The sequence below is a fragment of the Pan troglodytes genome, chromosome 19 (genome assembly GCF_028858775.2).
Source record: "Pan troglodytes isolate AG18354 chromosome 19, NHGRI_mPanTro3-v2.0_pri, whole genome shotgun sequence".
NCBI classification, from domain to species: domain Eukaryota; kingdom Metazoa; phylum Chordata; class Mammalia; order Primates; family Hominidae; genus Pan; species Pan troglodytes.
The window spans coordinates 19,389,842-19,408,980 of record NC_072417.2 but is presented as its reverse complement, the minus strand read 5'-3'; the positions used below and the strand labels follow the sequence as shown (position 1 = coordinate 19,408,980).

At 41.6% G+C, this 19,139-nt stretch overlaps 1 long non-coding RNA gene and 1 pseudogene across 1 annotated transcript in view; one reads left to right on the top strand and one right to left on the bottom strand.

Moving 5' to 3' along the window:
- LOC134808941 (uncharacterized) overlaps positions 1-6,562 on the top strand; it is a 42,868-nt gene extending 36,306 nt beyond the window's left edge. Inside the window, exons 4-5 of the long non-coding RNA XR_010153211.1 lie at positions 335-403; positions 4,550-6,562. This is a non-coding gene — a long non-coding RNA (uncharacterized LOC134808941). The remainder of the gene's footprint in view (positions 1-334; positions 404-4,549) is intronic.
- A 1,601-nt stretch (positions 6,563-8,163) lies between these two features.
- LOC749175 (large ribosomal subunit protein uL6-like) lies at positions 8,164-8,756 on the bottom strand (annotated as a pseudogene).
- Positions 8,757-19,139: the final 10,383 nt, after the last annotated feature.

Here is a 19,139-nt window from a genome sequence, read left to right as displayed (position 1 = left end):
TGGGCTCAAGCATTATTCTCACCTCAACTTCCCAAGTAGCTGAGACCACAGATGCATGTCACTATGCCCTGCTAATTTTGTTTATTTTTTGTGGAGACGGGGTCTCACAATGTTGCTGAAGCTGGTCTCGAACTCCTGGACTCAAGCGATCTTCCTGTCTCAGCCTCCCAAAGTGCTGGGATTACAGGCATAAGCCATCGCATTTTCAATGACCCTATTTCTAAATAAGGTCACATTCTGAGGTACTGGGATTTAGGACTTCAACATGTCTTTTGCTGGAGGGGGACAAAATGTAACCCATAATATACCCTTTTCCATTTTCTCACCTGACCAGCCTCTCTTGAACCTTCACAGTCCAGCCGAGCTGCCATCTCTTCAAGGAAGTTTTCCCTGAAGCCCTCAGGTAGGCCCGTTTTTCCATGGCGGCCACATCAGCATGCAGCACATTTAATTGGAAGTCTCCACATATGAGTTGGTTTTCCTTACTTAAAATATGCTTATCATCCCTTGGAGGTAAGGACTGTATCTTTTCCATCTTTAATATGCCCAGCACTTGTCTCTTATATTAATTAGTTCAAGACTAAGTGGGCTGGAGGCTCAAAACTACAGTGGCTTGCCAGGCATGGTGGCTCACACCTGTAATCCCAGCACTTTGGGAGGCCAAGGCAGAAGGGTCACTTGAGCCCAGGAGTTCAAAATCAGCCTAGGCAATAGACTGAGACCATATCTTTACAAAAAAAATTACAGTGACTTAAGGAAGAATAGAAGTTCATTTCCCTCCCTCATAGCAGTCCTGAGTTGAATAGTGCAGTTTGGTAAGGATCTTGCCCCACATGGCCATCTGAAGACTCTAGTTCCTTCCAGATTGTTGCTTTGCAAATGTAAGGACTCTGTCCTCATCTGCTTGACAGAAGCTGGATAGCAGGCACATCTGTCTTCCAGGTTGGAGAAAGAGGGAAGAGACTGTGGGAAAATACGTGCCTGGTGCCTAAAAGTTCAGACCCAAAGCAGCCCTCATGACTTCTGCTCATATTCTCTTGCTGAGAGCTTAACCACATGGCTACACTTAGTTGAAAGAAAGGCTAGAAATGTGTCATCAATTGAACAGCAATGACTATATTACAACTCTATTATAGTTCCATAACTCCTTATCTCCAAGTTCTGAAATCTCAAAAGCTGTGAAAATTGGAAAGTTGTGTGTGTGTGTGTGTGTGTGTGTGTGTTGTTGTTGTTGTTGTTGAGACAGGGTCTTTCTCTGTCACCCAGGCTGGAGTGCAGTGGCATGATCACGGCTCACTGCAGCCTCAACCTCCCAAGCTCAAGGGATTCTCCCACCTCGGACTCCCAAGCAGCTAGGGCTACAGGTGTGTGCCATTGTGCCCAGCTAATTTTCTTACTTTTATAGAGACCGGGGTCTTGCTATATGGTCCAGGCTGGACTTGAACTCCCAGGCTCAAGCGATTGTCCTGCTTTGGACTCCCAAAATGTTAGAATTACAGGCATGAGGCCGGCCAAAAGTTTTTTCTTAAGTTTGGCACAGACTCAAGTGGTGGCAAAATCTGACTTGAAATGACATGAGGAATTTATAGAGACATCTATAGACTATTTATAGTCTTTATTTCATTCACTTAGAATGAATATTAATGTATTTTGTTGCAAAAGTGCCAACATATTTGCTCAAGCTCTCCCCAGACCCCACTGGGGGAATGAATAATATGCAGTGTGTGCAGCATATCTCTCTGAAAACTGAACACTTCTAAATTTCAGGGCTCATCTTAGACCCACGCAAGAGGACCCCACATTTTGGATGGCCTTACTTTGCCCTTCTTCTAGATAGCCCTTGCTGATTAGGTAGGCCTGTGAGGCAAAATGAAGGGCCTCTCACCACCTGAGCACCACCCCCCCAACTCTAGATCATGTCCCAGGTACCTGGGCCACTGGAGTTTGCTGCCCAAGTGGTCCAAAGTCTGTGCAGATCTCTTTAATTGGTCGACCCTCTGGATGGGTGGGGGGTGGGGGTTACCGCTGTCATATGCACTCTTAAGCCCAAACATAACCAAAGAGCAGCTGTTTGCAGCAGGTATGGATAGAGGCTGGTTGTGCAAACTAAAATGTCCACACATGTGCCCGTGAGACCACTCAAGGTAAGGATAGAATTGAGTGTGCAAAGAGAAAGGGGATAGATATAGTTATCCAAAATTGTAAATTTGACCCTGGCTATATCTATCAACATAGGACAGAACACAGCTCTTATTTATTTATTTGTTTGTTTGTTTAGTTTCAAAGAGATGGGGGTCTCACTATGGTGCCCAGGCTGTTCTTGAACTCCTGGGCTCAAGTGATCATCCCGTCTCAGCCCCTCAAAGTGCTCAGATTATAGGCATGAGCCACCATGCGCAACTCAGAAGACAGTTCTTATTTAGTAGCTTGTTAACTTGATTTACATATAGTAAATATATTAGGCATGGATATGTGGGCCTCCAGGCCTGCATGTTCGAGTGAGTCTGTACATCAGCCCCAGATATTTTGTTTTATTTTATTTTATTTTATTTTTGAGATGGAGTCTCTCTCTGTCGCCCAGGCAGGAGTGCAATGGCGCGATCTCGGCTCACTGCAACCTCTGCCTCCTGGGTTCAAGCAATTCTCCTGCCTCAGCCTCCTGGGTAGCTGGAATTACAGGTGCTCGTCAACACGCCTGGCTAATTTTTGTATTTTTAGTAGAGATGGGGTTTCACCATGTTGGTCAGGCTGGTCTCGAACTCCTGACCTCAGGTGATCCACCTGCCTTGGCCTCCCAAAGTGCTGGGATTACAGGCATGAGCCACCGCACCTGGCTGAGCCCCAGAGATTTTAGAGAGGGATTGTGTACTCGTGCTATGGGAGAACAGGAGAATGGACTCTACAGCTTGGTTCCTGGCACTTAGTAGGTACTTGATAAAGGACTGTTGAACTGAAATAGGAACAACAACTAGCTCACAGGATTCCTGGGACGATCACAGATAGCATATGTGAAAGCCTGACTTGAATTATGAAGGGGTCCCCGAATGTGGAGGAGGAGGAAGAGGATGGACGGAGTGGAGAAGTTCAGGGAGACCCGAGAGTAGATGCAGAGTAGATGATTGAACAACAGAATATGCCAAATGGTATTTGACAAATGATTGAGGAATGTTAGCAGTTGCATTAGTTACGAATCTTGTTGAAACACCAGAAACCAACTCAAGATAGCTTAAACAAGTTGGGGGCAGAGGGGAGGGTGAAGAGAGGTGGGTTAAAGGGTACAAACATACAGTTAGATAGAAGGCATAAATTCACTGTTTGATAGCAGAGTAATGTGACTACCGTTAATAAAAATGTATTGTATTGGGGGGATGGACACCCTAAAAACCCTGACTTCTTTGTTATGTATTATATATATGTAATAAAATTTCACATGTACCCCATGGATCGTATGAAAAACAAGATAGCTTAGCCAGGCGTCGTGGCTCACGCCTGTAATCCCAGCACTGTGGGAGGCTGAGGCGGGCAGATGGCTTGAACCCAGGAGTTCAAGAACAGCCTGGGCAACATGGAGAAACCCCGTCTCTACAAATACAAAAAAATTAGCTGGGCCTGAGAGCGTGCACATGTAGTTTCAGCTTGGTAGGCTAAGGTGGGAGGATCACTTGAGCACAGGAAGTCAAGACTGCAGGGAGCTATGATTGCACCACTGCACTCCAGCCTGGGTGACAGAGTGAGACCCTGTCTCAAAAATATATATATATACAGTCCCAACCTGTAGTCCCACCTCCTGGCGGAGGCTGAGCCCAGAAGTTCAAGGCTGCAGTGAGCCATATGTGTGTGTGTGTGTGTGTACGTAATAATACATATATATGTGTGTATTCACACATACACATGTACATATATGTGTGTATATATATTTATATATATACACATTTTTATACATATACACATTTATATATATACATTTATATTTAGATATATTATATAAATATTATAGATATATATACACACATGGCTCACTGTAGCCTTGAAATTCATATCTATATGAATTTATATATATACACATTTATATTATATGTTATATATAAATACACATTTTTATATATATACACATTTATATATATATACACACACGGCTCACTGCAGCCTTGAAATTCATATATATATGAATTTATATATATACGCATTTATACATATGCACATTTATATATTATATATACACATTTATATATATACATATTTTTATATATATATACACACACACACACACACACACACAGCTCACTGCAGCCTTGAACTCCTGGGCTCAGCCTCCCCCAGGAGCTGGGACTACAGGCTGGGACTGTATATATATATATTTTTGAGACAGGGTCTCACAGATACATATATACACATATGTATATATACACAGACACATATATACATACATATATATAGCTAGAACAAAAAAGGGGAATTGATGAAAAGAAAATAGAACGCATTCAATCCAGATCTCCTCTCATGGAACAAGTTGTCATCGACTTCTCATCTCTGCTTCTTTTTTCTTCAGGTCTGATGCATTTTTCTGTCTCTGCAGACCAGCTCCTCCTGCCTCCAAATCTCAATGGAAGAATGCGACATTCTGGATTCAGCTACCCAAAGAGGGGTCTTTTCCCCCTCTTTGTCTCTATTATACATTTTATAGGAAGGAATTCTGTCCCAGTTAATTCAAACTGGGACCAGAGGAACAGGGTCCCGCTGCTCAAAATGGCTGTCACCCGTGGGTAAGGGGAGCAGTCAGAGAGTCATTGTGACTGGGGTGGCAGTCCCACTCCAATCCGCCTTATGGCTTCCTAGCCTGCAACATACATCCTCCCAGACACACAAAACGTGCCTCTGCCTGAGTCTTCCTGGCAGGGAGTTTGGTACCCCCCAACATTGGGAGGGGAGCTTACAACACAGGACTATCTCTTCCCATAGATAATCTCCTCACAAAGCTCCACTCAGGACCACTTATATTCTTGAGGTAAGGGAGGAGGTTCAAATGTCATGTAACAGTTTTTTGTTTGTTTGTTTGTTTGTTTTGAGGGAGGGTCTCGCTTTGTCACCCAACCTAGAGTGCAGTGGCGCGATCATGACTCACTGCAGCCTCAAATTCCTGAGTTCAGCCTCCCCAGTAGCTAGGACTACAGGTGCTTGCCACCACGCCCAGCTGATTTTTTTTTTTTGGAGAGACAAAGTCTCTCGATGTTGACTAGGCTGCTTTTGAACTCCTGGACTCAAGCAATCCTCCTGCCTTGGCCTCCCAAAGTGTTGGGATTACAGGTATAAGCCACTGTACCCGGCCCATATAACAGATTCTTAAGGTTATTTCTTTTGAAAGTTTGCATATAGTGACTTCACACGTCACATTGTTTTACAACTGAGGTATATTAATGCTTAATGGAAATTTCCATTTTATTATTTATTTATTTTTATTGTATTTATTTATTTATTTTTGAGACAGAGTCTCGCTCTGTTGCCCAGGCTGGAGTGTAGTGGCGTGATCTTGACTCACTGAAACCTCCACCTCCCAGGTTCAAGCGATTCTCCTGCCTCAGCCTCCCAAGTAGCTGAGATTACCGGTGCCTGCCATCATGCCTGGCTAATTTTTATATTTTTAGTAGAGACAGGGTTTCACCATGTTGGACAGGCTGGTCTCGAACTCCTGACCTCAGATGATCCATCTGCCTCGGCCTCTCAAAGTGCTGAGATTACAGGCGTAAGCCATCGCGCTCAGCCTATTTATTTATTTTTTGAGACAAAGTCTTGCTCTGTCGCCCAGGCTGGAGTGCAATGGCATGATCTTGGCTCACTGCAAGCAATTTTCATGCCTCAGCCACCCGAGTAGCTGAGACTACAGGCATGCACCACCACACTTGGCTAATTTTTGTATTTTTTAGTAGAGACCAGGGTTTCACCATGTTGGCCAGGCTGGCCTCAAACTCCTGACCTTAGGTGATCCACCGCCTCGGCCTCCCAATGTGCTGGGATTACAGGCATGAACCACCATGCTTGGCTGGAAATTTCCATTTTAATATCTTGTTTACAGATAGCTTGAATAATGCTGGGTAGTGGGATGGTACACAGAACAGAATATATTCTTCTATATGTGCATATATTTGATTGCATATATAATACATATTATTATATATTAGGCAGGGTTCTGAGTTGCAACTCTAAGCAGGTTAAAGGAATTAAGGATAGACTTTGTTTTCTGACATAACTGAAACGTTCAGGGAGCTTCAGGTGCTATTGAATTCAAGGGTTCGACAACCTCATTAGCTTGCCCTTAGTGGTTCTGTGTCCTTTCCTGTCTCCTTCTCACCCTCTTTCCCTCCCTTCATTTCTCAGCTCTGCTTTCCTTTGGCTTCACATAACTCCAGGCTCATGTCATCCTTTTTGTCCCAATCTTAGATAAAAAGACCATCTTTCCTTTCAGGCAATAGAATATGATTGGCTAGGCCTAGGTCACTTGTCAACCTCTATACTCTTACGTTTTTGGAGTGGGGTAGGAGTAGGAGAAATAAAGAATTCTACTTTATGTGTTTGTGTATGTATCATTTCTATGAGAAAAAGTTTAGCAGGAAGCTTTAATGTTAAATAAATAATGGCATATTGACACCAAAAAATATATACATAGCAGTTAAAAGAGCAAGGTTTCTACATACTGCATAGAAAGGTATCCTCAGCATGTTATTAAAGACAATTTGCAGAACAGAAGGTATAATATCATATGATGTTTTAAGAAAATTTTGTTTGTTTGTTTGTTTGAATCAGGGTCTCACTCTGTCACCCAGGCTGAAGTGCAGTGGCTTGATCTCAGCTCACTAAGCCTCAAACCACTGAGCTCAAGCAATCCTCCCAGCCTCCCAAGTAGCTGGGACCACAGCTCTGCACTACCATGCCCAGCTAATTTTTGTATTTCTTGTAGAGATGGGGTTTTGCCATGTTGCCTAGGCTGGTCTCAAACTCCTGGCCTCAAGCGATTCACCCACCTCGGCCTCCCAAAGTGCTGGGGTTGCAGGTGTGAACCACCATGCCCAACCTAAGAAAAGATTTTAAGCATGGTTGCAAATTCAGAGAAAATGTCTGTACAGGTATACAATAAATTATTAATAATGATAGCCGCTGAGAAGTAAAAGGAGGCCTAGAGGGACAGGAGTTCCAGGTTACTTTAGTCTCCTGCACTATTTGGGCTTCTTTTTTATTTCTTAAACATTTTACTATGAAAAAACTTCAACATACAGAAAAGTTGAAAGTTTTACAGGAAACATCCGATATCCACCTCCTACATTGTTCCTTTGACAATTTATAATACTTGCTTTGTCACATGTTTATTCATCCCACCACTCAGCATGCGTGTCATTAACTGCTTCCCTGGTTTGTCTTTTAATTAAACTTTTCATTTTGAGATAATTGTAGGTTCACATGCAATTGTAAAAAGAAATCCCATGTACAGAGATCCAGTGTGCCCTATAGCCATTCTCCCAATGGTAACATGTTGCAAAACTCCAAGAAGACTGAGTTCTATATTGATGTGATTGAAGTCCCTCCACAGGGTTCCTCTGGGGCCCTTCACAACAACTGTGTATCCCTTCAGAGTGATGTTAACATTTTCTGGAATGTCAACAGTCTGATTGCTGAGAATGGTCTTCATTCTCGCAGTAGACGTGGCTAATAGCACAATATCACAACCAGGATACTGACACTGATAGGTCAAGATATAGAACAGTTTCATCACCATAAGGATCTCTCATGTTTCCATTTTATAGCTGCCTGCATTTCCTCCATTTCCTTACTGCTCCTGCTCCCTGCTCTTTTGTTTGTTTGTCTTTCTTGCTTTTCTTTTCTTTCTCTTTTTTTTTTTTTTTTGAGACAGGATATCATTCTGTCACCCAGGCTGGTGATCACGTGGTGCGATCATGGCTAAAGGCGGCCTTGACCTCCTGGGCTCAGGCGATCCTCCTGCCTCAGCCTCCTGTATAGCTGGGATCACAGGCTCATGCCGCCATGCCCGCCTAATTTTTTGAAATTATTATTATTATTATTTCCAAATCAGTAGGTCTTTTATTGTATCATTTAAATATCACAAATAGGTCTTAGGAATCATCCAGCATCTCGTTTGTGTAGCTGGACAACTCTCAAATCTTATTCATCAGCCTGCTGAACAGTTCCCTTTTCAGAGACGTAGATACCGTTCAAAAATTTCCTGATATCCTTGTTTTTAACTGTTGTGGCTTGCTGAATCAAAGCCGCTGAATTTGAAACAAGCTCAATGTCATTTCCTTCAAGGATGAATTCATCTTTCTGGGCTTGAGATACTGAACAAGCAACACCTGGTCTCATCTGAACCCCGTGGATGTATTTTTCACCCAATAAATTCTGGATTTCAACAACAGACCCATTCTCCTAGATAACAACGTTGATGGGGAAGTGAGCATACACAGACCTCATCTTGTAACTGAGGCCCAGTGTAACACCCTTGATCGTGTTCTGTACATGACTACAAATATTCTGAACGGCAGCCAGTTCCTCTCTGTTACCCCACCGTTTGTCAACCCGGAGCCTCTGTTTTTTCTTTCCAAGAAGACTGAGTTCTATATGGATGTGATTGAAGCCCCTCCACAGGGTTCCTCTGGGGCCCTTCACAATAACTGTGCATCCCTTCAGAGTAATGTCAACATTTTCTGGAATGTCGACAGTCTGATTGCTGAGAATGGTCTTCATTCTCGCAGTAGACGTGGCTAAAAATTATTTTTAGAGTTGGGTCTCCCTATGTTGCCCAGGCTAACCTCAAACTCCTGGGCTCAAGCAGTCCTCACACCTTGGCTTCCCCAAGTGCTGGGATTACAGGTGTGAGCCACTGTGCCTGGCCTCCTGCTCCCCGCTTAATCCCTGGCAACTACTAATCTGTTCTCCATTTCTATAATTTTTTTTTCAAGAGTGTTATATATATAATGGAATCAAGCAGTATGTAACCTTTTGGGATTGACTTTCTTCACTCGGCATAATTCTCAGGAGATTCATCCAGTTTGTTGCATGGTTCAACAGTTCATTCTTTTTCATTGCTATATAGTATTCCATGGTACGGATGTACTACAGTTTGTTTAACCATTCAGCCATTGATGGACATTTGAGTTGTTTCCAGTTTTTGGCCATTATGAATAGATTTACTATAAACACTCATGTATTCTTTTTTATGAACATAAATTTTTATTTCTCTGGAATAAATTCCCAAGAGCCCATATGGTAGTTCCATGTTTAGTTTTTTTAAAAAACTGCTGACTGGGCATGGTGGCTCACACCTATTATCCCAGCACTTTGGGATGCCAAAGTGGGCAGATCACTTGAGCCCAGGAGTTCAAGACCAGCCTAGGCAACATAGCAAAATCCCATCTCATACAAAAAATTAGCTGCACATGGTGGTGCCTGCCTGTTGTTCCTTGCTACTTGGGAGGCTGGGGTGGGAGGATCACTTGAGCCTGGGAGGCAGAGGTTGCAGTGAGCGGTGATTGCGCTACTGCACTCCAGCCTGGGCGACAGAGACCCTGTCTCAAAACACATACAAAATTTTCCAAACCATTTCTAAAGTGGCTGTATCCTTTTACATTTCCACCATCAATGTGTGAGTGACTTAGTTTCTCCACATCCTCACCAACATTTGGTATTGTCACTTTTAAAAATGTTAGCATTCTGATAGGTGTGTAGCCATATCTCATTATGGTTTTATTTTGCATTTCCCTATTGACAATGACACTGAATCTCTTTCATGTGCTTATTTGCCATCTGTATTTCCACTTTTGTGAAATGTCTCTTCATGTCTTTTGCCCATTTTCTAATTAGATTGTTTGTGTTTTTATTGTTGCATTTTTAGAGTTCTTTAATATTCTATTTACTAGTCTTTTGTTGGATAAATGGTTTGCAAATATTTTCTCCTCTCTAGCTCATCTTTTTGTCTTTTTACAGATTATTTCACAAAAGTTTTAAGTTTTGATAATGTCTAATTTATCGATTTTCCTTTTATGGATTGTACTTTGGTGTCAACTTTAAGAGCTGTTTGCTCAGTCCTAGACCTTGAAGATTTTCTTCTATTTTTTTTCTGAAAGGTTTTCTTTTTTTTTTTTTTTTCTTTTTTTGAGACAGGGTCTCGCTCTGTCACGCAGGCTGAAGTACAGTGGCACAATCACAGCTCTTGCAGCCTTGATCTCCCAGGCTCAAGCAATTCTCCTGCCTCAGCCTCTGAAGTAGCTGGGATTACAAACATGTGCCACCACAACTGGCCAATTTTTGTATTTGGGTTTTTTCTTTTTTTTTTTTTGTAGAGATGGAGTTTCCCAAAGTGCTGGGACTATAGGCATGAGCCACCACACCCAGCCTACATGTTTATCTTGTATCCTGTGACATTCCTGAATTCACTTATTTCTAGGGGGTTTGTTTGTTTTTGTAGACTCTTTGAGATTTTCTATATATATAATCACGTCATCTGCAAATAGGAAGAGTTTTGCCTCTTCATTGCCAATCTTTTATTTCCTTCTCTTATTGCACGGACTAGAGCTACCAGCACTATGTTGAATAAAAGCGGGGCTTTATTCCCACTATTAGGGGCAAAGCATTCAGTCTTTTACCATTAAGTATAATGTTAGTGGGTTTTTCATAGTTGCTGCTTATCAAGTTAAGGACATTCCCCTCTATTCCTATTTTTTCTTACAGGTGTTTTTGTTTGTTTGGTTGGTTTTTGTTTTTTGAGACGAAATTTCGCTCTTGTGGCCCAGGCTGGAGTACAATGGCACGATCTTCACTCACCATAACCTCTGCCTCACGGGTTCAAGAGATTCTCCTGCCTCAGCCTCCTGAGTAGCTGGGATTACAGGCATGCGCCACCACACCCGGCTAATTTTGCATTTTTAGTAGAGATGGTGTTTCTCCATGTTGGTCAGGCTGGTCTCGAACTCCTGACCTCTGGTGATCCGCCGGCCTCGGCCTCCCAAAGTGCTGGGATTACATCACACCCAGTCAGGTTTTTTTTTTTTTTAATTATTAAATGGGTGTTGAATTCCGTCAAATGTCTTTTCTTCATCATTGCTATGACTATATGGATTTTCCTCTTTATACTGTTAACATGGTGGATTACATTGATCAATTTTTGGATATTGAATCAGCCTTGCATCCCTGAAATGCAACTGTATAATTCTTTTTATATATTGCTGGAGTCCATTTGCTACTATTTTGTTAAGGATTTTTGCTTGTATATTCATGCAGGATATTGGTCTATAGTTTTCTTTTTGTTCTACTGTCCTCATCTGGTTTTGATAATATTAACCTTATAAAATTAATTGGAAAACATTTTCTCTCTTCTGTTCTCTGGAAGAGATTGTGAAGAATTAAATTCTTCTTTGAGTGGTAGAATTCTCCAGTGAAACCATCTGGATCAGGAAATATTGAGAGGGAGGGAGGATGGTTTTTATTACAAATTCAATTTTCTTAATAGTTATAGGGCTATTCAAATTAAACTAATACCCTAAAATTAAACTAATTTAAACTAATACCCTAAAAAAAAAACCTCTACACATATAAACTCATACTGGATGAGTTAGGTAGTTTGTGTTTTGAGGGGAATTGGTTTATTTTATTTAAGTTGCCAAATTTATGCGTGTAGAGATTTTTTGGAGGATATTAATTTCTTGGGGCTGCTGCAACAAATTAACACAACTTAATAACTTGAAACAACAGAAATTTATTCTCTCACAGTTATGGAGGCCAGAAGTTCAAAATCAGCATCAATGGTCAAATCAAGGCATTGGCAGGACCACACACTTTTCAGAAGCTCTATAGAAGAATTCATTTTTTGCCTCTTCAAGTTTCTGGTGGCAACCAGCATTCCTTGGCTTGTGGCCACATTGCTTCAATCTCTGCCTCCATGGTTGCATTCCCTTCTCTTTTGTCCACAACTCCCTCTGTCTCTCTCTTATAAAGACATTTGTCATTGCACTTAAGGTCTACTAGGATAATCTCATCTCAAAATCCTTACTTAATCGCATCTACAAACGCTCTTTTTCCATATAAGGTAATATTTACAGGTTCCAGGGATTAGGACCTAATTAACGGTTTGGAGGCCTACTGAGGCTGACTAATGGCCTCCAAACATAATTCTCTATTTCTTTTTTTTTTTTTTTTTTTTTTTTTTGAGTCTCGCTCTGTCGCCCAGGCTGGAGTGCAGTGGCGCCATGTTGGCTCACTGCAAGCTCCGCCTCCCGGGTTCACGCCATTCTCCTGCCTCAGCCTCCCGAGTAGCTGGGACTACAGATGCCCGCCACCACGCCTGGCTAATTTTTTGTATTTTTAGTAGAGACGGGGTTTCACCGTGTTAGCCAGGATGGTCTTGATCTCCTGACCTCGTGATCCGCCGGCCTCTGCCTCCCAAAGTGCTGGGATTACAGGCATGAGCCACCGTGCCCGGTCATAATTCTCTATTTCATTTTATTTCCCTATTATTAAGTCCTACAGTGTTTCCCTATTATCCTTTTGATGCCTACAGGGTCCATGTGATATCTTTTCTTTCATTGCTAATACATTTCTCCTCTCTTTTAAAATTTGTCAGTCTTGCTAGAGATTTATTGATCTTTTCAAATAATTAGCTCCTTGTTTCGTTGGTTTTCTCTTTTTCTTTTCAGTTTTCTGTTTCTTTTTTTATTTTCAATTTCATGGATTTCTGCCTTTTTTTTTTTTTTTTTTTTTTTTTTTTTTTTTTTTTGGAGACAGGGTCTTTCTCTGCCGCCCAGGCTGGAGTGCAGTGGCATGATCATAGCTCACTGCAGCTTCCAGCTCCTCAGCTCAACTGAGCCTCCCACCTTAGCCTCCCAAGTAGCTGGAACCACAGTTGTGTACCACCATGATAGGTAAATTTTTAATTTTTAACATTTTTTAGAAATAGGGTCTCATTATGTTGCCCAGGCTGCTCTCAAACTCCTGAGCTCAAGCAATTCTGCCACCTTGGTCTCCCAGAGTGTTGGGATTACAGGTATGAGCCACCATGCTCAGCCCTGCTCTTATCTTATTATTTCCTTCCTTCTGTTGGCTTTGGATTTATTTTTTTCCCAAGTTCTTGAGGTATGAGCTTAGATCATTGATTTGATAAAGACTTTTCTACTTTTCATTTATTTTCTTTTTTCCTTTCTTTCTTTTTGACACAGGATCTCACTCTGTCACCCAGGCTGGAGTGCAGTGGCGCGATCTCAGCTCACTGCAGCCTTGATCTCCCCAGCTCAAGTGATCCTCCCACCTCAGCCTCCTGAGTAGCTGAGACCAGAGGGACACACCACCATACCTGGCTAATTTTTGTATTTGGGTTTGTTTGTTTGTTGTTTTGTGTGTGTGTGTGTGTGTGTGTGTTTTTGTACAGCTGGAGTTTCGCCATGTTGCCCAGGCTGCTCTGGAACTCCTGGGCTCAAGCGATCTGTCCACCTTGGCCTCCCAAAATACTAGGATTACAGGCATGAGTTACCATACCTGGGCCTCTACTGTCCTAATATGTGCATTTAATGCTATACATTTTCTTCATCTGTGTCCCACAGATTTTGTTACATTATATTTTCATTTCACTCGCTTCAGTGTATTTTACAATTTCCCTTGGCCAGGTGCAGTGACTCACACCTGTAATATCAGCACTTTGGGAGGCAGAGGCGGGTGAATCACCTGAGTGCAGGAGTTGGAGACCAACCTGGGCAACACAGGGAGACCCTATCTCTACGGAAAAATCCAAAAATTAGCCAAGCGTGGTAGTGTGATCTTGTAGTCCTAGCTACTCGGGAGGTTGAGGCTGCAGTGAGCTGTGATAGCGCCACTGCATTCCAGCCTAGGCAACAGAGCGAGAGCCCATCTCTAAAAATGAATAAATATATAAATGTATATATTTTTACATGTAAGTATTATATAATAGTATAATATATTATAATAGTATGATATACTATTATATAATAGTAATAGTAGTATATATTATGTATTATACTATTATATAATATATAATACATGCAATACATATACATATATGTGTATTTTTATACATGTATTATATATACACATACAATATATAGATGTATATATAATATTGTATATATAAAATATTTTATATATACACATATATAATTTCTCGTGAGACTTCCCTTTTTCGTCCATGGAGTACTTAGAAGTGTGTCGTTTAGTTTACAAGCATTTGGAAATTTTTCTGTTATCTTTTTGTTATTGATTTCTAGTTTGATTCCATTGTGGTCAGAGAACACACTTGGTATTAATTCAATTGTTTTACATCTGTTTGTTTTATGGCCCAGGATATGGTCTATTTTGAAATGTGTTACCTGAGTAGTCGAAAAGAATGAACATTTTGCTGTTGTTGGGTGAAGTGTTCTATAAATATTCATTAGATCTTGTTGGTTGATGATTTTGTTGAACTCTTCTATATCCTTGTTGATTTTCTGTCTAGCTGTCGTATCAATTGTTAAGAAAGGAGGATTGAAGTCTTCAGCCCCAGTTGCCGATTTTTCTATCTCTCCTTTCAGTTCTATCAGTTTTGGCTTCATATGGATTGCAGTTCTGTTGTTTGGTGCATACACATTTAGGATGATTTGTTTTCTCACTAGATTGGCTCTTGTATCATTGTACAATGTCTCTGTCTCTAGAAAAGTTTCTTTGCTCTGAAGCCCACTTTATCTGACATATATACATACACAATATATATATGTATAGCTACTCTCCTGCTTTCTTTTGTTTAATGTTTACATAACCTATCTTTCCTATCTTTTTTCATCTTTTTACTTCCAACCTACCTTTATTGCTATACTTACAATGACTTTATGCACCACATCTAGTTAGGTCATGTTTTTTAATCCACTCTATCAATCGCTTTTAATTAGATATCAATCTTTTGCATTTAGACCATTTACATTCAATATAACTATTGATATGTTAGGGAATAAGCCTGCTGTTTTATTTTTTGTTTTATGTTTTTCTCTCCTTTTTTTTTTTTTTTTTTTTTCCTGAGATGGAGTCTTTGTCTATTTCCCAGGCTGGAATGCAGTGGCATGATCTCGGCTCACTGCAACCTCCACCTCCCGGGTTCAAGTGATTCTTGTGCCTCAGCCTCCTGAGTAGCCTGGATTACAGGCACCTGCCACCACACCTGGCTAGTTTTTGTATTTTTAGTAGAGACGTGGTTTCAATGTTGACCAGGCTGGTCTTGAACTTCTGAGCTCAAGTGATCTGCCTGCCTCGGCCTCCCAAAGTTCTGGGATTATAGGCGGGAGCCACCGTGCCAGGCCCACTTTTCATTTTTCTATTTTCTTTTCCCTGCCTTCCTGTGGGCTACTTGAACATTTTCATTAGAATCATCTTTTTATTTATCTGTAGTATTTGGGGATATTTCTTTACATGTAACTTTTTTTTTTTTTTTTTAGAGGCAGTCTCACTCTGTCGCCCAAGCTGGAGTGCAATGGCATGATCTCAGTTCACTGCAGCCTCTGCCTCCTGGGTTCAAGTGACTCTAATGCCTCAGCCACTCAAGTAGCTGGGATTATAGGCATGCACCACCACGACAGGCTAATTTTTGTATTTTTAGTAGAGATGTTAGCCAGGCTGGGCTCAAACTACAGGCCTCACATGATCCACCCGCCTCGGCTTCTCAAAGTACTGGGATTACAGACATGAGCCACCAAACCTGGCCTACAAGTAACTTTTTTAGTGACTTATCTAGGTATTACATTGTATGTACATGGCTTAATACAGTGTACTGGTTTTACCAGTTAAAGTGAAATATAGAAACCTTACCTCCCAAGCTGGGCATGGTGACTCACGCCTGTGATTCTAGCACTTTGGGAGGCCCAGGTGGGAGGATCCTTTGGACGTAGGAGTTCAAGACTAGCCTGGGCAACATAGCGAGACCTAGTCTCTAAAAAATTTAAAAATTAGCAGGTTGTGATGGTGTGCCTGTAGTCCCAGCTACTTGGGAGGCTGTGGTGGGAGGATCACTTAAGTCTAGAAAGTCGAGACTGCAGTGAGCCATTATCATGCCATTACACTCCAGCCTGGGCAACAGACTGAGACCCTGCCTCAAAAAGAAAAAAAAAAGAAATATTACTTGTCTTTACATCCCTTTGCCAGCCTCCATTTATAATATGATTGCCTTAAATATTTCCTCTGCATATTTTTAGAACCACAACAGACTGTATTGTAATTTTTGCTTCAACTATCAAAAATAATTTAGAAAACTCAAGAAGAGGCCTGGTGCAGTGTCTCATGCCTGTAGTCCCAGCACTTTGGGAGGCCAGGGTGGGTGGATCACGAGGTCAGGAGATCGAGACCATCCTGGCCAACATGGTGAAACCCCGTCTCTACTAAAATACAAAAACAGCTGGGCATGGTGGCGCACGCCTGTGGTCCCAGCTACTTGGGAGGCTGAGGCAGGAGAATCACTTGAACCCGGGAGGCAGAGTTGCAGTGAGCCAAGATCACACCACTGCACTCCAGCCTGGCTAGAGAGCGAGACTCTGCCTCAAAAAAAAAAAAAAAAAAAAAGAAAGAAAAGAAAGAAAGAAAACTCAAGAAGAAAAGGAGGCCAGATGAGGTGGCTCATGCCTGTAATCCCTGCAATTTGGGAGGCCAAGGCAGGCAGATCACTTGAGATCAGGAGTTGAAGACTAGCCTGGCCAGCATGGCAAAATCCCGTCTCTACTAAAAATACAAAAAAATTAGCCAGGCACGGTGGTGGGCGCCTATAGTCCCAGCTACTCAGGAGACTGGGGCACGAGGATCGTTTGAACCTGGGAGGTAGAGGTTGCAGTGAGCCAAGATCCTGCCACTGCAGTCCAGCCTGGGTGATAGAACAAGACTCAGTCTAAAAAAAAGAAAAGAAAAAGAAGAAAAGGAGGCTGGGCATGGTGGCTCACACCTGTAGTCCCAGCACTTTGGGAGGCCGAGGCGGGCAGATCACGAGGTCAGGAGATCGAGACCATCCTGCCTAACATGGTGAAACCCCATCTCTACTAAAAATACAAAAATTAGCCAGGTGTGGTGGTGGGCACCTGTAATCCCAGCTACTCAGGAGACTGAGGCATGAGAATAGCTTGAACCTGGGAGATGGAGGTTGCAGTGAGCCAAGATTGTGCCACTGCCCTCTAGTCTGGGTGGCAGAGTGAGACCCTGTATTGAGGAGGAGGAGGAGGAAGAAGAGAAGGAGGAGGAAGGGGGAGGAGGAGGAGGAGGCGGAAGGGGAAAGGAAGGGATGGGGAAGAAGAAGAAGAAGAAAAGTGTTTTTGAACAATGAGAATACGTGGATGGGGCGGGGCAATCACACACCAGGGTCTGTTGTGGGGTGGGGGGCTGGGGGAGGGAGAGCATTAGGAGAAATACTTAATGTAGATGACGGGTTGATGGGTGCAGCAAATCACCATGGCATGTATATACCTATGTAACAAACCTGCACATTCTGCACATGTACCCCAAAACTTAAAGTATAATAAAAAAAAGAAGAAGAAAAGTGTTTTATATTTAACCATGTCTTTGCTCACTGTGTTCTTTCTCCCTTCCTGATGTTTATTTTCTTTCTTTTTAGAGAAATTTATTGTGCTTTACCCTTTATTCCTGAAATATAATTTCACAGGCAATAGAATTCTGGGTTGACTATTTTTTTTTTTCTTTCAGCACTTGAAAATATTGGCTATTTCCTTCTGACCCCCATGGTTTCTTTTAAAAAATTTGCTGTTGTTTGAATGATTTTTCTCTACAGGTAAGGTGTCATTTCCGTCTTGCTGCTTTCAAGAGTTTTCTTTGCCTTTACTTTTTTTAAAAAAATGTTTTAAATTTTGTAGAAACAGGGTCTCACTGTTATCCAGACTGGTCTTGAACTCCTGGACTCAAAGGATCCTCTTGCCTCAGCCTTCCAAATTACTGGGATTACAGACATGAGCCATCATGCCCGGCCTGCCTTTAATATTTAGAAATTTGGCTTTAATATATCTTGGTATTTCTTGAGTTTATCCTGTTTTGATGTGTTATCTTGTTCACTCAGCTTATTGAATCTGTAGGCTAATGGGGCTCTTTTTTGCCAAATTTGAGGAGTTTTAAGCCATTACTTTTTTCTATTTTTTTTTTTTTTTTTTCTTTTTGAGATGGTGCCTTGCTCTGCCACCCAGACTGGAGTGCGATGGCGCGATCTCGGCTCACTGCAACCCCCGCCTCCTGGATTCAAGCGATTCTCCAGCCTCAGCTTCCTGAACAACTGGGACTACAGGCACCTGCCACCACACCTGGCTAATTTTTGCATTTTTATTAGAGACGGGGTTTCACCATGTTGGCTAGGCTGGTCTCAAACTCCTGACCTCAAATGATCCACCCACCTCAGCCTCCCAAAGTGCTGGGATTATAGGCGTGAGCCACCGCACTCCGCCAGCCATTACTTTTTGAGTACTTTTTTTAGCTGTGCCCTCTTTCTCATTTCTTCCAGGATTCTGATGACATGAATTTTAGACCTTTTCATCTAGTTCCACAGGTCCCTGTGGCTTTTTTCATTTTCTTCAAACTGTTTTCTCTCTGTTTCTCAGATTGGGTGATTTTTAATTATTCTATTTTCAGGTTCACCTGTTCTTTCCTCTGTCCCCTCCATTCTACTGTTTAGTCCATTTACTGAGGTTTTTTTTACTTCGGTTATTATGTTTTTCAGGTTTAAACATTCCATTTAGCTCTTCTTTATATTTTCTGTTTCTTTACTAATACTTTCTATTTTTTTTGCTTTGTTTCAAATGTGTTCTTAATTATTTGTTGAAGCATCTCTCTGATGGCTGCTTTAAAATCTTTGTCAGATAATGTTAACATCTGGTATCTTTGTATTGTTGATTGTCTTTTTAAAATCAGTTTGAGATTTTTCTGATTCTTGGTAACATGAGTGATTTTCAGTTGATACCTAGATATCTCATATTATTTTATAGGCTCTGGATCTTATTTAAGTCTTCAGTCTTAGCTGGTTTTCTCTGAAACTGCTCCTACAGAGGAAGGGTGGGGGACTGTTACTTCTTTATTGCCAAGTGGAGGTAGAAGTCCAGCTTCTCCACTTGGCCTCCATTGACACTTCAAAG